Here is a 17,947-nt window from a genome sequence, read left to right on the forward strand (position 1 = left end):
GCAAAATAAAAATAAAGTATGACTAGAGTTGAACGCAGTTGGACTGCAGACACTGCACGGATAGCTGTTGCAGGAGAGTCAGTAGGCAGCCCATGTGTCCAGATGGTTAAGGTGAAGATATATACAGGATAAATTTTCGTCCGACAAGGCAGGTCCACCCTACGATAATCTGCAAGATGAAATGTGTGCAATAGTTAAGACGGGCCAGGATCTGATGGCGTGTTATTCCTGGCACTCCTCAGAAGAGCAAAGGAGAATACCTGTGCTTTGCAGAAGGTGGGCTGGTGGGTAGATGAGTTTCACACCGGGACTGCAACTGTTCCGCTCCCTTCACTGCACAGAGGTGTGTGTGATGGGACGGGGAGCGTATTGCCAACGTCGTGCTAGCTTAGGGCTAGAGTTGGGCCTGATGGAGGAGACAGATGGGCTGGGAGAATGGGCTGTGCCACGGAGCACCAGTTTGGCAGCAGTCACTGGAGCTCAGTGAGTGACGAGAGCCAGCCTCTGGTGCTCACAGAAGGTGCTGCAATGACTGCACTGGCAAATGGCACCCCTCTCCTTAGCAAGAGATGAAACTCAGGGCAGACACCAGCAAGGCACTGGTGGCTGCTGGCAGGTATCCTTTGAACCTGTCTGGAAAGAGCTCAATTGGGCATGAAGGGGATGGTTTTTTCTGTCCTTTCAGCCTTTATCTTCTTCCGTCAGTCTGCTAGAAAGGTTGACAAGCTGTTCAAATGACCTTGGCAGCTCTGTGACACAGGTGCCATTACTGGACTGAGACCAACAACTGATTTCAAATAGTCCAAGTAGCCCTACAGTTAAAGAACTTCTAATTTCACCAGTACAGACATAGCGAATGGAGCCTGATGTCACATTGCACGAAGGTCTTCCATACAGCAAGTTTATCCAAACAGTGGACATGAATTGCAACAAAAGAAATTCCAATTAGACATTAGGGGAAAAAATCACCACTAGGATGAACAAGCGCTGGACCAGGTAACCAGAGAGACTGTGGAGTCTCCATCCTTTAAGCTATTCAAAACCCAACCAAACACAGCCCTGAGCAATGGGATCTAAATTAGCCCAGCTCTGAGCAGGGGATTGGCTCAGATGGTCTCCTGAGGTCCCATCCAGCCTAAATTATTCTGTGATTCTGTAATTCTTCTGTAATTTCTTAAAGACTCGTGATAAAATTACCCAGGCTTAAAGTAGACAGCTTGGGGATACTGTGGCTTTCCTGTACTCCTTTTGATAGGTTCAGCATTAGACAACATTTATCCAGCCCAAAGGCAGTTACGTGACGAGAATAAAGTTCTAGAAAGCTATTTTCTCACAAAAGTTTTAAAGATGATGTCAGATAGACTGAATTTTGGCATTTTTATATAGACTTCTTGAACAGACACGGCTGTTGTCGGAATCCATCCAGGCAGGTCTCCCCCTTGCTCGGTTGTACAGCCCCGGCATCTTCTGGAGAACCAGAAGGGCAAATCAGTGCCTGGGAGATGCACCATGAATGATGCCAAATCAGCGTGGCGGTGGAGCAGCTCAACCAGCACCCCAGGGAGGACGGGCTGTAGCGCCACTGTGCGCGGGGATGGGGGCAGTGGGTTGAGAGGGGCAGGCAGTAGAGTGGCAGCCTCCTCCCCTTCTTCCCATCAGAGGCCAGGGCAGACGGAGGGCACCACTGCGCTCCACGTTTCTGCAGGGACAGGGAAAGGTTACTATGCCATGAGTAAGTAGATGCAGGACACCATAACGCAGAAGAAACGCAGAGCTCACAGCTGCGTTGAAGCTTTTTTATTGTTCTTTCCAAACCAAGTGCAGTTTTGTATTGCTTTTAATATCTCAGAAACAAGATCTGAGTATGCTGGGAATACCTGAATAAAAATCATCAGCTCCGTGCAACTGTGGTAAAACAAATAAAAGCTATGCCAGGTGGGAGAATCAAGAATTGTCACTTTTTAAAATATGCGTGGATGCTGATGGGATGGTGCCTTCAATGTTGTATTCACCACATCAGTCACTGCCTCTCATGAAAAAAGGGAACAGGAAGGAGAGGGTCTCAAAAGGTGGAAATTACTTCAGCTATCATGTTTGGGTTGCTGAGATGAGACTCCGCATGAGAGGCGTACACCAAACCAGGGAGTACACCTCCCACTCCCACCCTGAGGTGCCTGCTTGTCACAAAATTCGACCAAGCACAAATTCTGCCAAAATGTGTTTAGCCAGCACCTCTGGAAAATCAGCATCGTGGGCTATTTCGTTCAGAGAAGAGCTGAGGCAATATGAAACAGGCACTGATTTTTGCCATTCTATACAATGAAGGGAGACAGGGGGGTGAGGGGGTGGGAATGCTTCAAATGAGAGGGTAATATAGTAAGATTTTTTAAAAGCCCATGTACATTTTGACGTGACTTCCCTTGGTGTTTGCAAAGGGCGAGCAGCACAGAGCCATCCTGCACCTTCAGTACAAAGCCTGCGTTGTATACACAGTGAGACTGAAAGGAGGGTTAGGATTTATTTTTAAAGTTGCCATTTTAGTTGTTTTTTTTTTTTAAAAAAGGTATAATTGGCTAAAACCTCTGCACACAAACGTGACAATTTATAGTCATGGAGGAACAGAAAACACTGCAAAATGCTACTTGATTTTGACCAAAGGGATTTTTTTTATGCCCACTGCCCATTTTTCTCCCCTCCTTATGGCCGATGCTTCCCGCCTCCAAAATTAGGGATCAGCAATGCAAGTGTTATAACAACACACATGAAATTATATACAGGACTCACAGAGTTAGAGTTACTATATGCCTTGATTACAAAACACAGCATGAACAGCCCCTAGATGATGAAATCCATTTCAGCAGATCTGTGCCAGAAAGCTAACTGGGACCTTGATCTGTGCAGTTCAAGCAAACCACAACATTGTTTTACTGCCCTCACCACCCTCAAAAGATTCAGCTCAGTTACTAAAATGATTGCAGTGCTCAAAGGGGAAGAGAAATGTTTTTCTTCTGCAATTAAGTAGTCTTAAAAACAAAAGTTGCTCTGTGCCACTGTCTCATCTACTGCTCCAATTCCCCTCATTATTCATTATTAATATATTTGTTAAACTATACCGGTCTTAAATTATATCAACCCATGAAGCAGATTTGCAGTTCACATCCAAAATGGGTTTGATAAATTAAGTAAATTAACTTCATTTTCTGTCATTCTTAGAAGTTTGTTTCCATTTAATATCTTTGGAAAGCAAGATATCCTGAGCAGAAGTAGGAATTCACAGCAACAGAAGCCCATCAAATTTTGTTTTTCTTGGGTTTGTTGTTGTTCACATTGGATTCATGTTGTACTGGTCAACAGTATATCTCCCTCCAAGAAGGTCTGGGCTTGGTGAAACACACCTTTGTCAGATATACTCTGGCACAAAAAGTCTCTAGTTGTGTGCATTTCAGTAATTCAGTGTCGCTGATTGTTTACTGTTGTTGATTGTCTAATATTTTAAAACACTTCTGATGAAAAAATATCAAGGCAGATTGAAAAACTGTAGTTACATAAACTATATAATATTCAATGGAATAATTGTGCCACATTTTACATATGATAATAATGAACAGCTACATATCAGAATGATTGAAAGGTGTCCAAAATTGCCGCTTGCCAGCAGAGAATTATATTCCGTATGAGGTTTTTTTGTACCAGCCTTGTCATCAGAACATCTCTAAGAAGTGGTTAACACATTCCATGATTTTGCTTTCCCTTTTCTTATCCTCTCCCAAGAGAGAATTATATTCACTTTCTACTGTTAAGTCCTAATCACAGAATGGTAGAGGTTGGAAGGGACCTCTGGAGATCATCTAGTCCAACCCCCTGCCAGAGCAGGGTCACCTAGAGCAGGTTGCACAGGAACACGTCCAGGTGGATTTTGAATGTCTCCACAGTTGGACACCCCACCACCTCTCTGGGCAGCCTGTGCCAGTGCTCTGCCACCCTCAAAGTAAAGAAGTTCCTCCTTATGTTGAGATGGAACTTCCTATGTTTGAGTTTGTGCCCGTTACCTCTTGTCCTGTCCCCAGGCACCACTGAGAAGATCCTGGCCCCATCCTCGTGACACCCACCCTTTAAGTATTTATAAGTGTTGATAAGATCCCCTCCTCAGTCTTCTTTTTTCGACACTAATAAGTCCCAAGTCCTTCAGTATTTCTTCATAAGAGAGATGTTATGGTCCCCTGATCATCTTTGTAGCTCTAATGATGGTTATTTTCCTGACTTCTGCTGTTGTTTTACATCTTCCTCTCTTTTTGACACAGGCTGATATGTATTTATGTTAGAGAAGCCAAAGTCACTTGGGGTCACCTGCAACCAGGTCCTCCCATTGAATTTGGCAGGAAGCTGAAGGTAAATGCTTGGGCTTGGAGGGTTGCAAGTGGTGCAAGTGGAGGTGTCCAAGCTCTCGTGCTGTCTGTCCCCCAGGGGCAGTGAACACCATGGACTCCAAAGCTAGTGGCAGCGCTACAGAGATGAAGGAGGTAAGAGTAGTTGAATGTTACACAGTTATAGCTCCACATGAAGTACTTCCTTTCCACATTGAAAATAAGCACATGCTGTGCCCAATACCTGTGGAGGACTCTGATTTAACAGATAAATACTTACAAAAGGTTCAGTATAAGACATTACAGTAATGCTTGTATTACTCCGAAATGCAATCCAAACCCTAAACCCCAGGAACTGACTACTTTGCAGAATGACTTGCAAAGCCTCTGAAGTACATACCAAAGTAGCTCCAGGGGGAAAAAAAAAGAAAAAGTAATGAAATGATACTATTTGATGGCTGCATGTATGTCTGTATTCAGGTCACCCAAGCCAGCGTGCAAGCACTCTGCATGGCACTCCAAGAACCTCACCAGGTTTCAGATAAAATGTTGCACCACGTCGCAATGTGGATTTTATTGTCTCATCTTTCAGAAGCAGCAGGAGGCACCGAGAGAATCTGTAGTACAGTTAAAACTACTCGATATCTATTAGAGTACTTCATTAGATCCTTCCTTATGGGAGTCTTCTGTTAAACATTTGAAATATAATGTATTGGCTTAGATAAATATGTAATAGGAATTGGGAGTTATTAATGCATCATAAAAAGTCTATTCCAGCAAGAGCAGTTACCTTATTAATTAGGAATAGCAATTCTGAAGATTCAGTTATTTATATGATTTTAATTTAGTTCCGATTCTAAACGAAAGTTTAATTATAATTGCACCTAATTCACCCAGAGGATGAAAGGGCCCATTTAACAAAGGACATTCTGCCTTCATTAAATGATTACAAAGGGAACTAGGAATTGATGATATTTTACTATATTGTTCCAAATCCCAGGGGATTTGCATCAGATATGCTCCATAACATTTAAGGAAATCAATTCTGGAACCCCAGTAAATGAATCCATAAATTACACTTTAATATCTCAAAGTGCTGCCTTCCTCAGATGGAATTTGTCACTCCCAGGATCGATACCAGGAGTACAGGGTTAGACGGGCTTCATGGAGAGCAATTCATGTGACCGCATCATTATACTCTGTTTCAGCGTGTCCTGTTGCCGATGTGTTCGTATCTAAATGAGCAGATGTCCCTGTCTTGGAGTAAAGTCTAGATATAAAAATTCACTACAGGTTAATCCTGTTTCAGAGAAAATAGTGGAAATTAAGGTTAACCAAACTTGACAAATGCACAGGGAAAAGCAACACCCGTGCAAATTATTAAAGCACTTAATACTTCGGAGAGTAGCTGTCATGGTCTCAGTGCACAAAAGTCAAAACACTCCTTTTCAGCACCAACTTATTGAGCAAATGTCTCTCTCTGGAGAATTAGACGAGCAACATTGCCCTCCAGTAATGTCCAGATATCATCAGCAAGTGGATAGCTTGTTTAAAACCCCCAGAGGGAAAGTGGTTGCGGCATCCCTTTGTTTAACTACCCCGGCAGCAAGAGCCGAGCGCCGCGAGGGATTTATTCGGTGAGAGTGCCAGGTTTTTGATAGGCGCTCTCGTACTGGGACTCCGGACAAACGTACCTCACTTCAAAGGCATTTTGCGTGGGTAATGCTACAGTAGCTCTGGTGCGGACAGTGGGACCTGCTGCCATCCCTGTGCCGACACCAAAAGTCAGACGGCTGACAGCAAGGGAGACCTATGTAAAAACATGAGATGAATCGTATGCGGCAGCTAGGGATTGCTAGTACACGTCCATGTCTCTGGCCCTGAAAATGGAAGAGCAGCACTATGTTTTTGCACTATGAGGGCAGGAAAGGAGACAGTGCCCAGGGATGGAGAGGGGAAATGAGAAAAATCCTCATTTTATCTCTTTTTCTATTATAATTATGTGGATGAACTGCCCATGTTAGCAAGAGCCATGGTCCAGAAGTAACCCATCACTGCTAGGAATCCTATGCCTGTGTTATAAGCCTTTGGGGCTTTTTACTGTGGAGTGGACATAGCCCACGTCCTCCGGGACCCCCTGCATGTGTGGTGGGGGGTCTTGGTTGGAGGACATCTGCCTTAAACCAAATGTGGGCGCACCTCTCCACCTGCTATTGCTCACTCAAGACCTCATGCAGAGGAAACCCCTTTCCCTCCTCTGACACATGCTCCTGGCTTATTTCTGCTTGTTTGGGTGCGGAGCATTTACAAGCAACGTGGGTGCGTGCTAGCCCGAGGGCTTGCTGGCCAAGCCGAGGAGTGCGAGAGCAGCGGTAGGCTGTGCTCAGTCTTACGGCAATGGGAGCAGCTGGGGGGGACCTTGGCCCTTGCCCCCTGCCCCATATGCTGCAGGGTTCTGCCACCAGCCCGTGCTCCATCGGGGCTGCAGCGTGATTTCTAACCTCATCCCTTGTTCTTCAAAGGGCGGGCGAACTAATGGGGGCAGACAGCAACAGACACCGCTGGGCATCGCAGGAGATGGGCAAAAGCTGTCTCTGTGCTGCCTTGTGGTATAAGAGCTGAAAGTTTCCATTCTTGGTCCTCACGTACATCTGCAAAATCGTCAATCAATGCTGGGATTGTTGCACAAGAAAACGTGAGAAGAGCTCGCTGGTACGTTCCCAGCAAGCGGCCTTGTGTAAGCGCTCTGCTTCTCGCATTCTGCTGCCTGCTCAGTCAAGAAAACGCACTCCTCTTTGGCAACAGCCGAGATGCCTTGCACAGGGCTCAGCCTCCTCTTGCTTTCTCAAAAGCGGAGCAGCAGCTTTTCCTCCTTCCTGATTTTCTAGGCTCTACCACCGTCTAAGTGGTGCTCGCCATTACAAGCACTCTCTTTGCCTTTTTGATTTTGAAGCATCCAGAGTAAAAGGGGTTGCTCGGATGTTCCCACCGTAGAAAGGGCCTGGATGGATGGTAGCACCCAGCCATGGGCTGGTGCGATCATGTGCCGCAGGGCATTTATTTATCATGCCATTGCTTCTCATCTGGCTCTGGCAATTCCAGTATAACTGACAGGAGAGGCAGGCTTTTTTGTCTTAAAGGGAAAAAAAACCCCAAACCTACAGAGTCCCCTGTGGTTTTTCAGCCTCCTTTAACGCTACCTGCACCCGGCATGAATTCAGTAATAAGAGAGAGCATTAATCCTGCGATCAGCACAATTCACCAGGGTATCCTTCTATTTATTTTTGGAAACTGGTACACTACCACTATGCGCGTCCTTTTTTTCCCTAAATCACAGCAAAACCTCTGCACATAAGAGAGAACATCACGTTTTAACTTGTTATCAGATCAGAAAACGAGAAGCGCCTCCCTGTGAAAAGGTGCAAGCAGGCAGGGGGAAATCACAGCGAGACGCAGCAAATTCCCCGCCTTTTACAAGGTTAGCACACAAAAATACCCACATTTTAAATGTTTTATTTTGTGATTCCCCTCACCCCATTATGTTCAAAGGAGATTTTCTCTGGGTTACTCAGCTAAATAGGAGTAAGATGCACCAAACTGAACTGTTTTCAGATGTCATCCCATACCGTGAGCTACCAGCCAGCCCCGTGGATTTTTGTAACAAGGGATGATCCTTCTCCCATAAGTTTCTGCTTTACAACAATTGAGGTAGTTAAAGTGTCTCTCTTTACATTCTCATAGTTGCAGTCTGTGAGTGATTACACAGGAAAATAAAGTCTTTGGGGTTTTTTCTGAGTCCAGGTAGGAAGGAGACCTTTGCACCTAGGGCAATACCAAAGCCCCTGGAAAAGAATGTTTCCCAGATTTAGGAAGCACAAAACTTACAGCCGGGGAAAATGTTTGCTATGGGAGAGCCAGCAGTTCTCAGACAATGACAAAATGTGAATCCAGAATAGCACGAAACAAGGGCTGCTCCGGGCAGTGAAGCAGAGCGGGCTGGAGCAGCTATTTTGGGGACCGTAAAGTATACATGCTCGGGCTCGGGGGCAGGCAATATCTCGGAAAGTTAGCCTCCGGGAGACTAAATTTGGATACCCAAAATTAGAGGCCGTTTTTGAAAATATGAGCCTGGGTGGAAAATTTTGCTCTGCGCATAAGCAACATGCCATTTTCACAGGCTTATAACCACTTATTCCTAAGCCAGCATTTCTTTTAAATATGACAAAACCACCCCTCTTGGGTCAGGATGAAGTTATTTGACTAGTCAGAGTTCACAAACTAAGGCAAACATAAAACCCAAACACAAACAGTTGCAGAATTATAGACTGGTATGGGGAAAAATAGTCACCTTGTGCTAGGCGAGATCAAAAAGAGTTTCACCAAGAAATGTTTTTAAAAGCAGTTCCAGAGAAACAGACCTTAAATTTGCTTAGTTGAAGCATTGTTGGTTTTCCTCAGGAAACTCTGAGCAGACTGGGGCATGACAGCTTTCCTCGTCCTTCAAAACCAGCCTCCGAGGGCATTTTTGGAGGTAGAAGCTGCACTATGGGAAACCCAAAGCCCCTCACATCGTGATGGAGCCCCCAGATGGCACCAGGCGATGTGGGAGGACTTAGCCCATGGCACGGTCAGCGGGGAATGGCTTTGGGCCACCCTGCGGGTTAGTCGCTTGCAGATGTCAGCTGTGGGAGCCACAACCATGTCCCCCCCTGGCACTTCTGTCCTTCCCACACACTTCTGTACACTACATAGTATATGTAAGGAGAGGTTTCTATATCATCTTGGTAACTTACCTGTAGTTAGGAGCTGATTAATCTCCCCCCATATTTCATGTGCATTAACTCCTAACTACGGGTAAGTTACCAAGCTGATTACTAAGAAGACACTCTTCTGTATGACTATATGATATATATATTGTGTGACAGTATAGACTTGTGGCAACTCACTCTGCTGTTGCCATTAACCTGCACCTTTTCAGGCAGGGCTTGATGGTGCACCTCAGCTCAGACTGACACTGTTACCCAGCAGCAGTTGCAGTTACTGACACTTCCTTAATCATCCTTCCTTTTTTTATTTCTCGTGTCTCTCTTGCTTTGGTTCCAGGTAATAGGAACAATGTCATATTCTTCATTTACATTTAATTTGCCTGCATTTCCCCCCCGCACAGTTTGTACAAAACCAGTCTGTCAGTTCCTCCCTCAGAGAGTTAACACTCGGGCTTTCTTCAATTTCTTTTGACCCCTACTATAAAATTCATTTTGATGAATTATTTATGTCTGGAGCTCCCCAAGGAATTATCATTTGTGTCTTCTATAGTTTCTGCCTGTCACCAGCTATTACTGAATTACATCAGCTGGGCAGCAGCTGCCAGTAATCAACCCAGGTCCCTCCTCCGCCTTGGCTTTCTGCATCACCCAACGGACACGAACCAACCAGCTCCTGGAGCAGGTTATTTTACAAGCTTCTCCCTTGGCCATTTTGGAGGCTAAAGTTGGGTTGATTTTATTTCCTAACAACCTTAGTATGAAAGGCAGCAACATGAAGAGAAAAATAGATGCTGCTACTTCTGTGCGTTTAGGTGGGCAAATAATGCCAAAACCAAAATCTATACCGGCCTCAGACCAGAATATAGTTGTATCTGGCTATGCTCATTGCCAAGTAGAAACAACGGCGTTCTCCTAAACCAACTTAATTCAAACATCATTTTCAGGAAGCAAATGTACCCGCAAGCTCCCTAAGCCCTCCTTGAAACATAAAGCAAACTTTTGGGTGTGAATATTTAGTTATGCAGCGATGGGCTTTGGCTGTCATCTCCCCACTCATTCATCCAAAGCCAGACCGTAATAGTGTCATGTTTTCCAGTCACCACAAAAAGTGAGTTCTTCTGGGCTTAAGGTCCTTATTGTTAGATCTTAGAGCAATTAAAAGCTTCACAAAAGCCCTTTGAACGTGACTTTTAATCCATCCTGGCAATAATAAATGTTTATGTGTATTAAGCTGAACAGGCATAAAATCTTCGTAGGATGGGAGGTTTTGACAGATAAAACTTCTGTGTACAGAAAATCCTCATGTAGGCCTGTTTCATTTGTTTGACTGACTTTTTTTCAGTGAATTTTCTGTGCCTGAAAAGGAAAGCTCTATGCAAAATTTCTGCAGTGTTTTCAGTTTCGTATTTAAATTGTCTTCCTCTGGCTTCTTTCATTTTTAATCTGTTTTCTCCTTCTCTACAGGTTCCTGTGGCAAAAAACCCGCGTGCTGAGAAGGAAAGAAAGAAAAAAATGTGAAGCGCGGGAAGAAAAACAAAAGCAAAACCTACCACTTAAAAATTCAGGCTTTTGACAGTATTTCAAAATAAATATTCAAAATGCGTTTGAAAATGGTTTTTTCCAGGTTTAAAGCAGCCATCCATAATACCTTCTTGCCCTTCCATTCCCTGTATTCTTAGCTTGTTTGGGAAACTTTGTGTTGAAGGAAAGCACAGAAACAATCCCAAGCAGGTCTTTCTTTGCAAGAAAACTCCATTCCTCTGTACAGGAGGGAGTTCACTCCTGAACAGAATAAAAAGAACGAGCAGTGAAGACTCGCACTGAGGCTTCCTCCCTGGTCATCTATGTGGGCTTTGATTTTTTTAGGGAAATCCCTACATCTGGGGGGATGCACATGGTACAGAACAGCTAGCACTAGGGGTCAATGCAGTCTAGACATACCGCCTTTGAAGACATGCTGTCAAACCTTGACTTAAACTCATCAGTGAATCCGACCGAAGCCCGCAAGTTGGCACATCCAACCCCTCTCACCAGCTGCAACCCTTTTGAGTGACATGACATTGAAGTGGGAACTGGCAGAGGCAGGAGCCAGCCCGTATCTCGCTTTCTCATGGCCCATGATAAGAGCTTGCCCCACAAAATCCACTCTTCTTAGTTCTTCATGGGGACTGAATTCACCCCAGCAATTTTAAGCATTCATTGTTTTCCACAGCTGCTTTACTATTATCATCTTCCTTCTTCATGCCTTTTTTAAGAGAGAACAGTGTACCTGAGTGCTCAGTGTGAGGCATTTTGATGCAAGATGGCCAGGTACGGCACAACAGTACCACCACAACTGTCTTGATGTCTCTCCATGAAGTAACTCTCAACTAAGTGTTTAGCAAATCCATATTTTTGCTTCAAATCATACTATTTCACATGATTTTGATAACACTGAGGACTCTGAACCCTCAGGAAACCTTAGCACTATTGACACATGTCCTGAAAATTCATTAGTCTAGAATTTAAATCTCTTTTCTTTTTCTAATCTCTTCCTTATGTGTTCATAGGAATTGTTCTCTGGATGCACTGGATACATGCTTCTTTCCAGATATAGCTCTAAGACAAGAAACTTTTATTTCAGTGAAAGGTCAGAAAATGTAACTGTATAATAACAGTTCTAGGAGAGAGGATTTGAGGAAAAACACCAGTTGAAGTCATGAGAGCTGGCAGCATAATAGTCAAAACATCTTTGCTATTTTTTTTGGTGTAACAGCAACACCTTGATCCGTCAGTGTTGATTAGAGCCAACTGCATCACATCCTGAAACAAATCTTTGAAAAATGAATGCTGAATATGATTATTTTTTCTTACAGTCACATCATTTCTAATGTTTTCCTAAACGCTCCGGCTTCTCAAATTACATATACTCATGAGAATCATGGGGTTTCGTTTCTCACGATAAGGCGATGGAAATCTAACAGAACAAAGTCAAGCAGTTAGACACCAGCCAAGAGAAATTTTGCTGTAACTTGCATCTCATCAGCTGCGCGCAGCAGAAGGGAGGAGAGGCAGGGGAGCAGCCAAAGGACCGAGGAACGGCCCGGAGCGGCCGGTGTGACACAGAGGAGAAAAATTCTGGGATGTACCGGGTGAACTACCGCGGTGGGCAGGGAGAGGTATGTTTCATACTGTACATATCCCCGGCGGGACCACAACCAGAATGCCATCCACAGCTCCAACAAAGCTGAACTCAAGCTAGAACAGGTGCAGAGACCTAGTAGGATGGGAACGGGGAGTCAGTTTTACTGAAGAGACAAATATAGCTTAATAGGGTTAGCCTAGCGAAAGAAAGGCTGAGGGGGATACAATTACACTTTATAAATACATGCCCAAATACCAGCAGGGCTGAAGAATCATTCACGCTATAAGACAATGTTGGCACAAGAACAAACAGCATGAAAAAAAGTCATCAACTATTTTAAGCTAAAAGCACATTGCTAACCATCAGTGTTATAAATGGTGGTTTGTTACACTCTTCCAACAGCAGCCATAGGTGCTGGTAAGCTAACTACTTTTATAGCAGAAAAACAGTAAATTTATGGAAGGGATTTTATGACATGGTATCCGCTCTAATCGTGGGTGTCCCTTATGCTCTATGCTCCTAGAAAGGTTCTGGCTGTCATGGTTGGAAGGTAGAAAAGAAATAGATAAATGTAAACTCTGAAAGCGAGATCCATGAAGGCAGATAATTGTATACTGATACCCAAGTCCAACGCAATACAGAGTTGGATGAAACCAGCAAAAGAAAAAAAGTTCTTGCCTTTATTGCTCTTCCTTTGCAACAGCCACGGTCCCTGTCTCTCTGACCTGCCCATCTACAGAGAGACCAGCTCACAAGGATTTCCTCAGCGTTGGCCAAAAGGGGAGTTTGGCCGCCCAGCACTGCTAGACCAAGTTTCCCTTAGTTTTCAACCAAGGGAAAACCAAGAAAGTGGGAACAAAAAGTCTTAGCTTGATCCTCTGATATAGTGAAGGATGGATTATGTGCCCAGCTTCTTCCTGGTCAGAACATCCCAGGTACCTGTTATGCCATAGTTTCATCAGAGCAGAAAAAACACACGGTTGTGTCTCCTCAAAGCCCCATAGCAGCCATCCCTCTCCTGTTTCCAATCTCGCCCAAGTGAGCCTACTCCAGAGCCCCCTTTTTGGCAAGCAGGCCAAGTGGCTTCTACCAGGTGCGGAAAGGTTTCTGCTTCACCTCCTTCCAGGGCAGAGGCACACTTGCCTTCAGCTTGATTTCACGCACACTTCATTCACAGGCTCTGGAAAGGCTACCAGCGTTGCAATAGATCACGCAATAGATCATAAATAACTGCACGGGTGAGTATTTCACTGGAGGCTCTTGGAGTGCAACCCTGTAACTCCTGTAGAGTCACTGGCCATAAAGATAATTTCTCTGAGTCAGTACCAGAGGAAGAAGGAAATTTGGGGTTGAAAGGTATCTGCTGTGAGAAGACATCAGCGTGCCTTTCTGGCAGCTCTGCCTGCGTCGATTTGCTGCAGGCAATTCTCAATCAACATATGAAGAGCACTGGCAGGAACTACCTCCTAATTATAAATCATTTAGTCAATCAAAATATAGCTCCTCAGCTATGCAAAGATCTCATTTCTTCTCAAGAGCCTTACATGGATAGAAAGATGGAAATGCTGTACCAGGAGGAGGGAAAAAGCTTTATTTAAAAGTGACAAAAACCGAAAGCTTCAGGATCCCATTTGTGGTGTAACTTACAGCAACTTAGGTACTTGTCAAAGCTAACTAAGACAGGCCATCTGCAAACACTTATGATTGGAAACATTCCCCCCGGTGCCAGCAGAACAGCGTGTTACAGCCTCCTCACATCCCACCCTGACAGGCGCTAAGCTGCTTTGCCTGATGCCACTGGTCCTGGGGTAGGCAGCACTTTCCTCTTCCCGCAGCAGGGCAGCGCGTTACCCGAGCATCGCCCTTCGGTTCTGCCACGCAGGAAAGGACCAGGGAAGCGTCCCTGCCCCAGGCACACTGTTAGGGACAGGAGCACCCCGTGTGAGGGAAGGGCCAGTGCCACCCTCGCACAGCTCCTGGGCATAGCCCGCTCTCAGGCCAGCTCCCACCAGCGGGCTGGGACACCTTGCTGGGTTCCCTATGGCAGCAACTTCGTCTTTGAAGCACCACATTAGCAATTCACTGCCTCTGGCAAGCGATTTGCAGGCAGAGCTGTGGGCAGTGACAAATTATCTTGGGATGAATACATCCTGCCAGTCCACCCCAGCACGGCGGGCAGATGGTGGGTGCCAGCAGGCCTGGGAGGTGTCCGTGGAGGAGCGGGTCCAGCGGGGCACAACAGCTCACAGGACTGACACCCAGGCAAACAGCAGTGTGGTGTCCTGTTGCTGGGACGCAGTGCCCCTGGTACACAAATGTTTAGTTTCTCCTTGGCAACGCCTTTTTTTTTTTTTTATTTGTCCATGAAGTGTTCTTTGTACCCTGAGGAAGCCAGAAGTGCTGCAAGCTCGCCGGAGGAGTCAAGGGCACTGTCAACCCTGTGCAGGGTAGGGAGGGCCACCAGCCCAGGGCCCTCCTGAGCAAAGGTCTCTGCACAGACCTTTGGCAAGTTCTTTCAAACCTTAGAGGCCATTTGGGAAGTGTCACAGTTGGATGTGACAAGTACAGGGATCTTTAGAAATCCATTTTTATTCCAGGTGTGGGCTTTACAAGCTCTGCCTTGGCCTCAGGATTTCTTTGTCTGCTGAAGTTTATCAACCCACTCTAAGTGCGTGGACTCAGGCTTTAATCCTAAAGGAGAAACTTCAGTTGCCTAGCAGGGTGAGCTCCAAAACTGCTCTCCCGTTGGTGAACGTCCACTTGAGAAAAAGTGACAAGGACCACCCGTCCTTGGGGTGACACCTGCCTCCTGCCCACCGAGCACCCTCTGCCTCCAGTGGGAAAGCTGAGGTTGGCTGTACGCATCCCACTGGTGACACAGGGACTCCACTGGGGACAATTGGCTTCAACGTGTGCATAACGTGAAGATATTGGTCTTATAGAGGCAAAGAGAAAATGAAGCCACATCTCTTTTCTTTTTAAAGCACTACAAAGAATGCCTGCAGAGTTTTTGGTTCTGTTTCTCAAAGAATCATATATATACATATATGTGTGTTTTGCACACGCACACATTCGTTAATTTTCGGTCCTGCTCATCTGTCAGGAGATGATATTTAAGTAGATCTCCATGCCTAGATGGCTTGAGAGAAGTGTATTTGTTGTATCTGCAAGCACTCCACACACTCAGGGAAAAACAATAAATTCAATGCGGAATTTTTACTCCCACACTGAAACTGAAGTAAAAATATTATCTCCTTATTCAGATCATTTTTTATTACATTAAAGACAGAGGTCTTGTTAAAGCAATACTAGAAGACAGAGTTTGGCTGAAAGTCTTCATAACACAATTGTCAACTGCTTTTCTTTTCTGCTTGGCGGGCACGTCTCCCACACATTATGTTTAATCAAGGTTTAATACTTCACCGCACCTCTGTTTTGCAATGCTTTGCATTTAGACAGCCTTACACGGACGCTGTGGGTGCTACGCACAGGGCACTGTCAGGTCAGACGGTCTCTGCACGAGAACCTCTGGTTTCCCCAGCGCCAATGTTAGTTATAAAGTAATATTTCACCGTTCGCAGCTACTCCAGATGGTATCTTTAGGTACATAAGGTATGCACAGTCACTTCCAGCTTGCAGATAACCAAACCAAAGCAAAGAAATAAAAACACAGTCTACAAACAAGGGAAAACAGTTCCCACTCTGTTCGCAGGAATGCTGCCTTTGCCACCTCCCCGAGTGTCATGCAGAGGTCTCAGCCCAAGAATTTCTCAGCAGAACCTCTCCCTAACTCCAGCTGTATCCCAAACTTTCTCCAAAAAGGTGTCATGACCTTGATTTTGTAGTCTTTTTTTCACCCTCAAAGTGATGGCCACAAGCCATTTCATTCTGCCCTTGGCATTTCTGCTGAATCTTCATGCCGAAGTTAAAGAACAAGGTTAATGGCTGGTGTGGAGACCAGAACACAGCAGCTGGAGGCAGATGTGCATGCCCCATCTTTGGAGTTTGGTACTACACTAGATTTTCTGTTTATTGTTGGGAAAAAAGCTAAAGAAATATTGGCTTTGCAGTACTCCCTATCCCAAAGTGCCTGATAGTCGGCAGAGATCCAAGACTCACCATAGCCAGAGGCCAGAGGGCACTTCTTAAAAACAAACAGATGAACAAGCAAACAAACAACAGACAAAACCAAACAGGGAAAAACGACACAGAGCAAACCCAGTTCCGAGAGTCGCAGAGGATTTCTGTGAAGGAACAGAAACCAGTTCTATCGATGCCACTTTTACCCTGCTATAGCATACCTGGTGGCTGGGAGATGTCTAGTACCGTGTACTCAAAACAAAGGCATGTCCTGCCTCCCAGAACATTAAAATACAAAACACAAGACTACACTAGCAGCATAACAGCATTACAAATCCCATTTTTTAAACAAATGTGTAATAATATTTCTAAAGTTCTAGCTACAGCAAAGACCCTTTAATGTTATCCTTTAATTATTAGCACAGAGTTTAAAATGACAAGCTCTCAAAGAAAGACGTTTTTCCACTGAAATAATAGGTTATCAATGGTTTTCAGACACTGAGATGCCTTTAAGACTTTCCCAATCTTAACCCGATCTCACGGCAATTATTGAACCTTCCCTGAACCCAGGAAAGATCATGCTTACCTCAAACTTGGCCCTATTCACCTCACAGGTATCTTCTTTCCCTCTAAATACCAGCTCCTGACCGTAGACAGCCAGCCTTATACAGATACTTCCTTTAGTATTTACCTGCTTTTTAATTTCTCACGTTCTGATGAAGAGTAAAATTCATGCTGGATCTCCCAGTAAGGAGATCTTAAAAAAAATGGGACAAAATGGGATTTTTAACAAAAGCAGCAGCACCTAGAAGTGAAGAACGTGGCATCTGAGCATAATTACACATTCTCACATTCTTTACGTGGTTTGCTGTAAAAAAACCCCAAGAGCTGCACAGCTGACATCCAACAGAAGCCGTAATTTCTTCACAAAAGGAAGTACTGTGGAGAGAACAGCAGCTACAGATTGTCATTCAGGATGGGGGTCCGAGGGCCCCATTTTAGAGAGGGACCCAAGCGCTCTGCCGGAGGCCAGGGAGGGAGCAGCTCTGGCAGAGGGCGATGCCAGGTTCCCCACCAGCTACCGGGAGTCTCAGCAAATGGCACGAGCCAAACCCCAACTTCCAGACAACTGGAATCAGGCAAAACGGCCCCTACCCTTCCTCACATGGAAACACAGATGTGGCAGAAGTGTGCAAGAGGGATGGTTGGATGGATGGGGGGAGAGGGTGAGAGATGGATTAGAAGGAAAAGAATTCCATAAAAAAAAAAAAAGCTGCAATAACTAAAAAAAATAAAAACCTTTGTCCTCAGAAAAGCACAGTAATTAAGAAATAGGTTTGAATCCACAAAGATGCAATTTTTGCCTTGCTGCTCTTTGGGGTTATAAACTGTGTTTATCTATATTTAATCTTGATGGTTTTTGTGCTCTGGAATCTCCCAATTATGCTGAAAAGGAGACATTAAAGTGCAGTTAAAACCCCTTGAGTTCAGCCTGGGCTCACCTGAACCAGAAAGCTTTTCAGTGAAACTGCTCTGGGTGCACGCTGACGTTACCAAGGAGAGAATGTGGCCAATTACTCACAAGACAGTTATGCGCTAAACAGTGGAATTAC

This window comes from Chroicocephalus ridibundus, chromosome 1 (genome assembly GCF_963924245.1).
Source record: "Chroicocephalus ridibundus chromosome 1, bChrRid1.1, whole genome shotgun sequence".
In the NCBI taxonomy this organism is placed as follows: Eukaryota; Metazoa; Chordata; class Aves; order Charadriiformes; family Laridae; genus Chroicocephalus; species Chroicocephalus ridibundus.